The sequence below is a fragment of the Rhinopithecus bieti genome, unplaced genomic scaffold (assembly GCF_001698545.2).
Source record: "Rhinopithecus bieti isolate Rb0 unplaced genomic scaffold, ASM169854v2 scaffold_22165, whole genome shotgun sequence".
Classification (NCBI taxonomy): domain Eukaryota; kingdom Metazoa; phylum Chordata; class Mammalia; order Primates; family Cercopithecidae; genus Rhinopithecus; species Rhinopithecus bieti.
In genome coordinates this window covers 2,078,905-2,091,664 of record NW_016810977.1, presented here as the reverse complement: position 1 = coordinate 2,091,664, position 12,760 = coordinate 2,078,905, and the positions used below count along the sequence as shown (strand labels likewise).

At 41.1% G+C, this 12,760-nt stretch overlaps 1 pseudogene; it reads left to right on the top strand.

The window, feature by feature from the left end:
• Positions 1–1,101: 1,101 nt before the first annotated feature.
• LOC108542994 (T-complex protein 1 subunit zeta pseudogene) lies at positions 1,102–2,676 on the top strand (annotated as a pseudogene).
• The last annotated feature ends 10,084 nt before the right edge of the window (positions 2,677–12,760 follow it).

The following is a 12,760-nucleotide window of genomic DNA, read 5'->3' as shown; positions in this document are numbered from 1 at the left end:
AAAAAAAAAAAAAAAAAAAAAGGACTGTACTACCCAATGCAATCTACGGATTCACTGCAATCCCTATCAAATTACCAACATACATTTTTCACAGAATTAGAAAAAACTAAAAAAAAAAAAAAAGAAAGAGAAAACTACCCTAAAAATTCATATGGAATCAAAAAAAGAGCCTGAACAGCCAAGGCAATCCTAAGAAAAAAGAACAAAGCTGATCCAGGCATGGTGGCTCACTCCTGTAATCCCAGCACTTTGGGAATTCCAGGCAGGCGGATCACCTGACATCAGGAGTTCAAGACAAGCCTGGCCTACCAACATGGTGAAACCCCATCTCTACGAAAAATACAAAAATTAGCCGGGTGTGGCCAGGTGTGGTAGCTCACGACTGTAATCCCAGGACTTTTTGGGAGGCCAAGGTGAGTGGATCACCTGAGGTCAGGAGGTTGAAATCAACCTGGCCAACATGGTGAAACCTCATCTCTACTAAAAATACAAAAAAAAAAATAGCCGGCTGTGATGGCAGGTGCCTGTAATCCCAGCTACTCAGAAGGCTGAGGCACAAGAATCACTTGAACCCAGGAGGCGAAGGTTGCAGTGAGCTGAGATTGCACCATTGCACTCCAGCCCTGGCAATGAGTGAGACTCCATCTCAAAAAAACAAAAACAAAAACAAAATAAACAAAGCTGGAGGTATGACATTACCTGACTTCAAATTATATAACAAGGCTGTAGTAAAAAAACAGCATAGTATGGTATAAAAAATAAACACATAGATCAATGGAGCAGAATAGATAACCCAGAAATAAAGCCACATACTTACAACCAACTGATCTTTGACAAAGTCAACAAAAAAATACGCTGGGGAAAGGACACCCTGTTCAATAACTGGCGCTGAGGAGACTGGATAGCCACATATAGAAGAATGAAACTGGAGCCATATATCTCACCATATGCAAAAATTAGTAACTGAAGTTGGATTAAACACCCAAACACAAGAGCAGAAACTAAAAATCCTAGAAGAAAGTAACCCCATTTAAAAAAAGAGCCGCACTGGCTCTGGGCTCTCTGTGCCACATGGCTTCCTTTTCCTCCACTGCAGCAGCTATGGCGGTGGTGAAGACCCTAAACCCCAAGGCTGAGGTGGCCCGAACAGAGGCGGTGCTAGTGGTCAACATCAGCGTTACGTGGGGTCTGCAGGATGTGCTGAAGACCAACCTGGGGCCCAAGGGCACCATGAAGATGCTTGTTTCTGGCGCTGGAGACATCAAGCTTACTAAAGATGGCAATGTGCTGCTTCACGAAATGCAAATTCAACATGCAACAGCTTCCTTAATAGCAAAGGTAGCAACAGCCCAGGATGATATAACTAGTGATAGTACAACTTCCAATGGCCTAATCATTGAAGAGCTACTGAAACAGGCAGATCTCTACATTTCTGAAGGCCTTCATCCCAGAATAATCACTGGAGGATTTGAAGCTGCAAAGGAAAAGGCCCTTCAGTTTTTGGAAGAAGTCAAAGTAAGGAAAGAGATGGACAGGGAAACACTTATAAATGTGGCCAGAACATCTCTTGGCACAAAAGTTCCTGCTGAGGCTGTAGTGAACTCCATTTTGGCCATTAAAAGACAAGATGAACCTATTGATCTCTTCATGGTTATGATCATGGAGATGAAACACAAATCTGAAACTGATACAAGCTTAATCAGAGGGCTTGTTTTGACCACGGAGCACAGCATCTTGATAAGAAGAAAACGGTGGAGGATGTATACATTCTCAAGTGTAATGTGTCATTAGAATATGAAAAAACAGAAGTGAATTCTGGCTTTTTTTTTACGAGAATGCAGAAGGAGACAAAAACTCATAAAAGCTGAAAGAAAATTCATTGAAGATAAGAGTTAAAAAAAATAGAACTGAAAAAGAAAGTCTGTGGTGATTCAGATAAAGGATTTGTTGTTATTAATCAAGAGGGAATTGACCTCTTTTCCTTAGATGCTCTTGCAAAAGAAGGCATAGTCACTCTGCACAGAGATAAAAGGAGAAATATAGAGAGAGGCTGACTTGCTTGTGGTGAGGTAGCCCTGAATTCTTTTGACAACCTAAATCCTGATTGCTTGGGACATGCAGGACTTGTATACAAACATACATTGGGAGAAGAGAAGTGCACCTTTATTGAGAAATGTAACAAAACTTGCTCTGTCATGTTATTGATCAAAGGACCAAATAAGCACACACTCATTCAGCTCAAAAGATGCAGTAAGGGATGGCTTGAGGGCTGTCAAAAATGCTATTGATGAGGGCTGTGTGTTTCCAGGTGCTAATGCTGTGGAAGTGGCAATGGCAGAAGCCCTGATTAAATATAAGCCCAGTGTAAAGGGCAGGGCACAGCTTGGAGTCCAAGCATTTGCTGATGTGTTGCTCATTATTCCAAAGGTTCTTGCTCAGAACTCTGGTTTTGACCTTCAGGAAATATTAGTTAAAATTCAAGCAGAATGTTCAGAATCAGGTCAGCTTGTGGGTGTGGACCTGGACACAGGTGAGCCAATGGTAGCAGCAGAAGTAGGCATATGGGATAACCATTGTGTAAAGAAACAGCTTCTTCACTCCTGCACTGTGATTGCCACCCATATTCTCTTGGTTGATGAGATCATGTGAGCTGGAATGTCTTCTCTAAAAGGTTGAATCGAAGCTTCCCCTGTATCTGAATCTTGAAGACTCTGCAAAGTGATCCTGAGGAATACAGCTGTGGAATTTTGTCCCAAGCTTCAAATGATTTCAGAGGAATTTTCCCATATGGAAAAAGGAGAGAAACACTAGGCCATCTTGATTGAGGAATTCAGGCAAGTTACTGAACTTATAATTACAGTATTTTTTTAATTGAAGTTGCACTGAAGTATGATTGCACATTAAGCAGGTCTTTCATCAGCTTGACTTTAACGGCCAGTGACATAAAATTCCTGCTTAGAACAACATCATGTTACCTACGTTATTATGTACAATATTCCTTGAAAAAAATTGGCAAAGGACAGGAACAGACATTTCTCAAAGAAAAACATGCCCAAGTGACAACAACATATGAAAAAATGCTCAACATCACTAATCATCAGAGAAATGCAAATTACAAATCATAATGAGATCCCATCTTATGCCACCAGAATGCTATTATTAAATGTCAGAAAAACAGATGCTTGGCAAGATGATGGAGAACAAAGCGAATGCTTTAGCATGTTGGTGGCAATGTAACATTAGCACAACCTTTACAGAAAACAATATGGGGATTTCTCAACATAACTAAAATAGAACTACCATTTGACCCAGCCAATCTCACCAGTAGGTATATATCTGAAGGGACAGAAATCAACATATAAAAGCATACTTGCACTCATTATGTTTATCAACAGCACTTATGCACAATGCCAAAGATACATATTAAAGTAAGCCTGTCCATCAGCTGAAGAGTGAGATAAATATATGCTATACACACACACACACACACTCATCATGGAATACTACTCAGCCCTAAAAAAGAATGAAGTCATATCTTTTGCAGCAACATGGATAGAACTGGAGGCCATTATCCTAACTGAAATAACTCAGAATGTCAAATATTGCATGTTCTCACTTGTAAGTGGGAGCTAAACAGTAGGAACACATGGACACACAGAGTAGAATAATAGACACTGAAGACTGCACAAGGTGGGAGTGTGGGAGGGGAATGAGGGTTGATAAATCACCTACTGAGCACAATGTTCACTATTCAGGTAATGGGTACACTAAAATCCCAGACTTCACTACTATGCAAAATCTGCACTTTTGTCCCCTAAATATATTTTTAAAAAAATTTTTTTTAAAGATTACTTTATTTGGCTGGGCATGGTGGCTCACGTCTGCAATCCCAGCACTTTGGGAGGCCAAGGCAGGTGGATCACCTGAGGTCGGGAGTTCGAGACCAACTTGACCAACGTGGAGAAACATCATCTCTAATAAAAATACAAAGTTAGCCGGGCGTGGTGGCACATGCCTGTAATCCCAGCTACTTGGGAGGCTGAGACAGAAGAATTGCTTGAACCTGGGAGGCGAAGGTTGCAGTGAGCCGAGATCGCGCCATTGCACTCCAGCCTGGGCAACAAGAGCGAAACTCTGTCTCAAAAAAAAGATTGTCTTCTTCATTTTTTGAATGGTCATAATCTTAATGCAGTCCTCTAGAAAACAGAGCATTATACTTTGAGAGGTGAAAACCCAGAACAAAGAGTGAGAGAAAAAAGAGATTTGAGGCAAGGAAAAGAGGTGAAGCAAAGTGACACAATGTGCTACTGTGTTGGCTACCACTTCATCCAAAACTTCAGAAAACACACACACAAATACAGAAGGTCATTCAGCCACATGTGCTGCCTAGCACATGAGAGTTCTCCAGAAGGGCTGCAAGGAAGAACTGCATCTCAGAGTTTCCATGGGAGAGAGAATCTTGCTGCCTGCCTCCCTCTATTTCCTAGTTCCTATTAATCAAGGGTCTCCCCACAGAAAGCTATCTCATCCACATTTTTGAGTAGTGTCATCAAGTCCTTCAGCAGCCACTCAGGAGGCCAAATTCAATTCTGCATGGTGTATGCAGTGTTTCATCCAAGCCCAGAGTTGGGGTGTGATGCAGTACATAGGGCATGTGAATTGGAAAAGAAGTCAGATTATCCCTTTTCAAGCCTGGGCATTCTACTCAGATTTCAGCCAGCCTGACAAAGATGGTAGAGAAGGCTCGGTCTGGAAAGTGGGTGAAACCTTCAGACGGAAAGAGGCTGGGCACAGGGGTTCATGCCTATAATCCCAGCACTTTGGGAAGTCAAGGCAGGAGGATTGCTTGAGCCCAGGAGTTTCAGATCAGCCTAGACAACATGGCAAGACCCTGACTCTACCAAAAATTTAAAAACTTTAAAAGGCTGCAGGGCAGTCGAGGGAAGCAGTCTGAAAGTGTCTAACACTGTAACTGACATTTGAATAATGCTCAGAACTACTGCTCTAAGTACAGAGGTGACTCTCCTGAAGTGGTAACATTTCTTTTTTTATTTTATTTTATTTTACTTTTGAGGTGGAGTCTCTCACCATACCCCAGGCTGGAGTGCAGTGGCACGATCTTGGCTCACTGCAAGCTCTGCCTCCCAGGTTCACGTCATTCTCCTGCCTCAGCCTCCCTAGTAGCTGGGACTACAGGTGCCCACCACCATGCCCAGCTAATTTTTTGTATTTTCAGTGGAGATGGGGGTTTCACTGTGTTAGCCAGGATGGTCCCGATCTCCTGACCTCGTGATCCACCCGCCTTGGCCTCCCAAAGTGCTGGGATTACAGGCGTGAGCCACCGTGCCCGGGCAAGTGGTAACATTTCTTGAAAGGAATAGTCATATAAAAAAATCACATTTTAAATGAAATATAATGAACATATGTAGTAACTGAATAACATAATTTATCCAACTTGAACCTTGACAGATGAGTCTTAGCCTATAGCAACTAGTCTTAGCCTATAGCAACTAGTCTTAGCCTATAACAAATATGATGCAACGGATAGTATGCTTGATATTCACTGTATCCAACTCTCAATGCTATTTAATATACTATATTATTCAGACTCCAATTTGCTTAAAAATCAGTTGGAGTGAATTATACTACAGTTTGTTTTGCTAATGAAATATGTAAAACCTTTGAAATCACTGTGAAAAGAATGAGAACTCGAGATACATTCATAATGGCAGTCAAATTGAGAGACAGCTCTTCCAGGTAATGTTTCACTAAAATAACACTGGAAAATGGCTTGAGATGGAAGCTGGTGTGGGTTGTGCTTATTACAAAACCATTTTGCACTTGTCATTTTGAAGAACAAAAAGTATGAGCTCTACTAGTTAATACTCAAAAACAAGGCAAATCATGGCTTCCTGCTAACAGTCTTAAATACTGAACTATGGAACATGTTTGTTTCCATTGAATCTCTCTTGAGATTTCAAATTACTTATTCCTGTTGTATTCATTGTGACTTTCAAGGTTTATCACATGACTTGCCATGGGTGTGTGTATGTGTGTGTTTAAAGAGTAGTTATTTCAAGTGGCTTGTGGAAGAGCAGAAATCCTCAGCAAAGAATATGAAAACTGTGTAAACAATTGAGAATGTATATATAAGTTGTCACCTTTACAGCAAACTGGAGTTTTTCAGCTGAACAAGACAAAGTATATTAGGCATAGCTGCAGGAACAGCATTCCCCAAGGCCTTACCAGCGGTAAAGCATTACCTACAAATCCCATGGAGTGGAGGCAGATAATGAAGAATGCAGTTCTAATGGCCAGGAGTCACACCAAACTATTTCTCATGCAGCTCTCTAAGATCCACACAGTTTATCATGTCCCCTTGATTCAAAATTCATTCTTTTGCTGATACCTAAGCACCCATGACTTTCAAATATTAATCTCCAACCCCAGCATCTCTACAAGTTCCAAACCATATATTCACAGTGGGACCTCAAAATCATCATGTCTCAAAAAGAATCTATCACCTATTCTCGCAAGTCTACCTTCCTTTCTATATTTTCTATTTTAGTTGATCATATTGCCATCCACTTACTCTCTTAAGCTAGTCATTTCATGCATCCCTTCAAAAATATTTTTTCGTATAGTAGGTCCTGGGGATCCAACAGTAAACAAAGCAAAATCCCTTTCCTCATGGATCTTATATTCTAGTGAAATAGAAAAGAAATTGTGTGTGTGTATGTGTGTGTGTCAAGTTCAGTGGAAAAAAAATGAAGGAGAATAAAGGGATAGTGAGTGACAGATATTTTGTTTGTTGTTGTTGTTGTTGTTGTTGTTGTTTTTACTTTGAGTTCCAGGATACATGTGCAGAATGCACAGGTTTGTTACATAGGTGTGTGTGTGTGCTGTGGCGGTTTGTCACATAGGTGTGTGTGTGTGCTGTGGTGGTTTGTCACATAGGGGTGTGTGTGCTGTGGCGGTTTTTCACATGGGGTGTGTGAGCTGTGGCTGTTTGTCACATAGGGGTGTGTGTGTACTGTGTCACACATGGCGTGTGACAAACCACCACAGCTCACACACACCTATATGACAAACCGCCACAGCACACACACCCCCATGTGACAAACGGCCACAGCTCACACACCCCTATGTGACAACCACAGCTCACACACCATGTGACAAACCGCCACAGCTCACATACCCCTATGTGACAAACCACCACAGCTCACACACCATGTGACAAACCGCCACAGCACACACACACCATGTGACAAACCGCCACAGCACACACACACCATGTGACAAACCACCACAGCTCACACACCCCTATGTGACAAACCACCACAGTGCACACACACCATGTGACCAACCACCACAGCACACACACCCCTCTCATTTTATCTCATTCTATCTCCCATAATTCCCACTGAAGTCATTCTTTCAAATTCAAATGACTGTTCCCCATTCACTATTAGTAATGCTCTTCACAATTTGGTACAGGCTTTTTTTTTTTTTTTTTGAGACAGAGTTTTGCTCTGTCGGTCAGGCCAGGTTGGAGTACAGTAGCACGATCTCAGTTCACTGCAACCTCCACCTCCAGGCTCAAGCAGTTCTCCTGCCTCAGCCTCCCAAGTAGCTGGGATTACAGGTGTGTGCCACCATGCCCGGCTAATTTTTGCAGTTTTAATAGAGACAAGGTTTCACCATGTTGGCCAGGCTGGTCTCGAACTCCTGACCTCAGGTAATCTGCCCGCCTCCACCTCCCAAAGTGCCAGGCTATCTTTTAAACTCTAACTTCTACCACTCCCCAGTTGCCTATGAGGACTGACTTTTTTCCCATCTCCATTGGTTCCCAATGTAGACTGGTATAAAATTGCTTTATTAGTGTTTGTTTTTCATTAGGCCTCCTATTATAATGTGATCTCCCCTTGAGTGCAGACTGTATCATTCATCTTTACATCCCCACATCTAGCCCAGTTCCCGGCATGCAGTAAGTAACTAGTAAATGTTTGCTTGCTTCATTTGAAATTAATAAAAATTTATTGAAGTTTAATTTCCTCCTTGTTCTTTGGGGTTTTGTTTTGTTTTCTTTTAGCTGGAGTTTGAGTTTTATTTAATTTTTTTTTTTTGAGACAGAGTCTCGCTCTGTTGCCAGGTTGGAGTGCAGTGGCGTAATCTCAGCTCACTGCAACCTCCGCCTCCCAGGTTGAAGCAGTTCTCCTGCCTCAGCCTCCTGAGTAGCTGGGACGACAGGCATGCGCCACCACGCCCAGCTAATTTTTGTATTTTTAGTAGAGATGGGGTTTCACCATGTTGGCCAGGATGGTCTCCATCTCTTGACCTCGTGATCTGCCCGCTTCCATATCCCAAAGTGCTGATTACAGGTGTGAGCCACCATGCCTGGCCTATTTCCTCCTTTTTCTTTTAATGAAAGTTAGCTCTGTAAAAATTTCAGAGTGTCTTTATGACTATTATCCTTGGAGACATCCCAGCAGTGTGAAGTTATGGAGACCACGCAGTTGATAGGAATTTTTTTCCCCAGGTGTCATAATAATTGCTAGTGAGTTTCCCAAAAGCTTTGTGAAGACCAGGTAAACATGGTCAGCTGTGGTGCCTGCTCTAAGATTTTTGACAAATAAGAGATGAAGGCTGGCAGAGCCCATGCTTCTGAAATGCTCTCCTATCTGAAATAATGTATGGCAGGGTAATGACAAAAGTAGCAACTAAAGAAACCTCTTAAACCTGTCTTTCTCTTACCCTGTTATATAAAGGTTTTTGTTGAAGACTGTCAATTCTCATAACCCAGTAATGAATCATGGTTAAACTAACAAAACACATACAGCAAAACAAAAGCAAAAATGGTGATTCTGGTGATACCACCAGAGAAAAGCTCAAGGCCAGCTTTATTTAATCCTTCACGTAGCATCCTCAAGAGACAGAAAATTAGACGAGGTGCAGTGGCTCACGCCTGCAATCCCAGCACTTTGGGAGGCTGAGGTGGGTGGATCATTTGAGGTCAGGAGTTCGAGACCAGCCTGGTCAACATGGTGAAACCCTGCCTCTACTAAAAATATAGAAGTTAGCCAGGCATAGTGGCAGGCACCTGTAGTCCCAGCTACTCAGGAGGCTAAGGCAGGAGAATCACTTGAACCTGGGAGGCGGAGGTTGCAGTGAGCCGAGACTGCACCACTGCACTCCAGTCTGGGCGACACAGTGAGACTCTGTCTAAAAAAAAAAAAAAAAAAAAGAGAGAGAGAGAGAGAGAGAAAAAACCAGAGCAGCGGTTCAATTATCTTCTAGTGATATCAAAAATAGAACTCAGGTCTTCTGACTTCCACTATGTATTTATTTTTAAAAAATAAACGTATCCAGGAATTATTTGGATAAAATATAAAAAGTACTTCAGATGATGCTGTTTTGACTGTAATAAACTAGGGCAAAATAATTTAAAGTTTTAAATATTGAATGGGAATTTCAGATCTTTGTAAATGAAATGGTCCATGAACTATTATATCACTATCATTTCTGTCTAATAAAGTAACCATTTGAAAATCATTTCTGTCCAATAACCATTTGGAAAATACTAATATTATTTATCTTTTCTTTGGAACAAATTAAAATCTTAATATTAAATGTTTAAGGCTGGACACGGTGGCTTATGCCTGTAATCCCGGCACTTTGGGAGGCTGAGGAGGGTGGATCACTTGAGGTCAGGAGTTCAAGACCAGCCTGGCCAACAAGGTGAAACCCTATTTCTACTAAAAATACAAAAATTAGCCGGGTGTGGTGCTATGTACTTGTAGTCCCAGCTACTTGGGAGGCTGAGGTAGGAGGATCACCTAAGCCTCGAGGTCGAGATTGCAGTGAGCTATGATCATGCCACTGCACTGTGTAACCTGGGCAACAGAGGGAAACTCCATCAAAAAACAAAACAAAACAAAAGAAGTTTAAATAATTCTTCAATTACATTGATACCAATTTTTGTTTTTAGCAGGAAGAACATTCCCTTAAGCCCACAGTAGAGAACAGCCAGTATAGGGGAGATATATTTTCAGCTTAGCATTACGAGAATTAGAAGATATTTTTCAACTTAATGTAGGTGCTAGGTAAATACTGTATGGGAATGCTTTAAGACAATAAATCTGATCTTGGTTAACTCACTAGTGATTTTTTTAATTCTGCTTTTCACTAAGGGGGAAAAGTTCTTGTAGAAGGTAATAGTTTCCATTTTAAAAATAATTTAATTTCTCTCTGTGTGAAAGGAATACATTTTCTTACAAAATAACAGATTTTGAAAACAGGAGCTTAATACCTGTTAGGGTAGAAAACAGTTCTGTGCTTCCATTTACTTTTTTTCCGACTATCATTTTCAAGCACAGTTTGTTTTATTGAGAAGAAAGTAGGCTCAAGATAATGAGAAAGGTGCAGCGCTGGGGGCATGCCTCTTCTGCAGGTACAGATGTCACTTATGCTGTGTCATCCAGTTTCATAAACAAGTATTTTACCAGAGAGAAACTAAGAGTTTTGTTTCATATGGTATTTCCCAATGTTTATGTAGTGAAATGACTTCCCTGTTTTATAATGAGCTACTCAGAGCACAGATATTGAAATTCTCACTATGTTAATATTAACAAACCCTTGGAGAGTTGCTGAGGAAAGGATTGGGAAGAATCAGAGAAAGACTGCCTTCGAAAACAGTCTTTACACAGTGTAGAAAGTGAAAAGATGACCCACAGAATGGGAGAAAACATTTGCAAATCATATACTAATGAGGGACTTGTATCAGAATATGTAAACAACTCTTTTACCTCAACAGCAAAAAGAAAAATAACCCAACTTTTAAAACATGGGCAGAGAGGCTGGGCATGGTGACTCACACCTGTAATCCCAGCACTTCGGGAGACTGAGGCAAGCCGATCATCTGAGGTCAGGATTTCAAGACCAGCCTGGCTAACATGGTAAACCCCATCTCTACTTAAAATACAAAAATTAGCTGGGTAGTGGCACATGCCTGTAATCCCAGCTACTCAGGAGACTGAGGCAGGAAAATCACTTGAATCCAGAAGGCGGAGGTTGCAGTGAGCTGAGATCATGCCACTGCACTGCAACCTGGGTAACAAGTTGAGACTCCATCTGATATGGTTTGGTTGTGTCCCCACCCAAGTGTCATCTCAAATTGTAGCTCTCATAATTCCTATATGTTGTGGGAGGAACCTGGTGGGAGATAATTGAATCATGGGGGTGGTTTCCCCCATACTGTTCTTGTGGCAGTGAATAAATCTAACAAGATCTGATGGTTTTATAAGGGGTTGCCCCTTTCACTTGGCTCTCATTTTTCCTTTTGCCTGCCACCATGTAAGATGTGCCTTTCGCCTTCTGCTATAATTGTGAGGCGCCCCCAGCCATGTGGAACTGAGTCCATTAAACCTCTTTTTCTTTATAAATTACCCAGTCTCAGGGATGTCTTTATCAGCAGCATGAAAATGGACAAATAAACTGTCTCAAAAAAAGGGGGGCAAACAATTCAAATAGACATTTCTCCAAAGATAACACGTGGCCAATAAATATATGAAAAAAATGCTCAACATTATTAGTTATCAGGAATATCTAAGTGCAAATCAAAACCATGATGAGATACAACTTCACACCCACTAGAATGACTACCATCAAGAACACAGACAATAACAAATGTTGGAGAGGATGTAGAGAAATTAGAACCTTTGTACATGTGAGAATGTAAAATAGTGCCACTGCTTTGGAAAAGTATCTGTCAGTTCCTCAAAATGTTAAACAAAGAAATAGTATAGCCCAGCAATTCCACTCCTAGGTATATACCCAAGAGACCTGAAAACATCCCCATACAAAAAACTTATACATGGGCGCTCACAGCAACATTATTTGTAATAGCTAAAAAATAGAAACAACTCAAATATCCATCAATTGATGAACAGCTCAATAAAATGGAGTATATTGGTTGGGCATGGTGGCTCATGCCTATAATCTCATCACTTTGAGAGGCTTAGGCAGGTGGATCTCTTGAGCCCAGGAGTTCAATTACAGACTGACCCACATGGCAAAACCTCGTTGCTACAAAAAAATTAGCTGGGTGTTGTGGTGCATGCCTGTAGTCCCAGCTACCTGGGAGGCTGAGGTGAGAGGATCGTTTGAGCCCTGAAGGTTGAGGCTGGAGTGAGCCATGACTGCACCACTGTACTCCAGCCTGGGTGGTGGAGTGAGACCCTGTCTCAAAACAAACAAAAAAAGTTCAAACAATGGACTATTATTTGTCAGTAAAAGAAATGAAGTAGTGATGCATATTTTATGCAAACATTATGCTACCTGAAAGAAGCCAGTCACGAAGGACCCTATAGCGTATGATTCCCATCTATATGAAATGTTCAGAATAGGCAAATCTATAAAGACAAAGTAAATTTGTGGTTGCTGGAGGCTGACAGGTTGGGGAATGGGGAGTGACTGCTAGGGATACAGAGCTTTATTTGATGTTATAAAATGTTCCAAATTTAGATCGTGGTGAAGGTTCCACAACTTTGTGAATTTATTACAATCCACTGAATTATACGTTTTAAAATGTGAATTCAATGATATGTAAATAACTCAATAAAGCTATTTTAAAATCTCTCTTCCAAAGCTTAAAAGGAAAAAATTGATAACATTACTTTAATTTTATTAATATTGTTTTCATTGGTAACAGAAGCCGAGGAGAAAACATGAACAAAAATTGGTGAAGGCCGGGCGCGGTGGC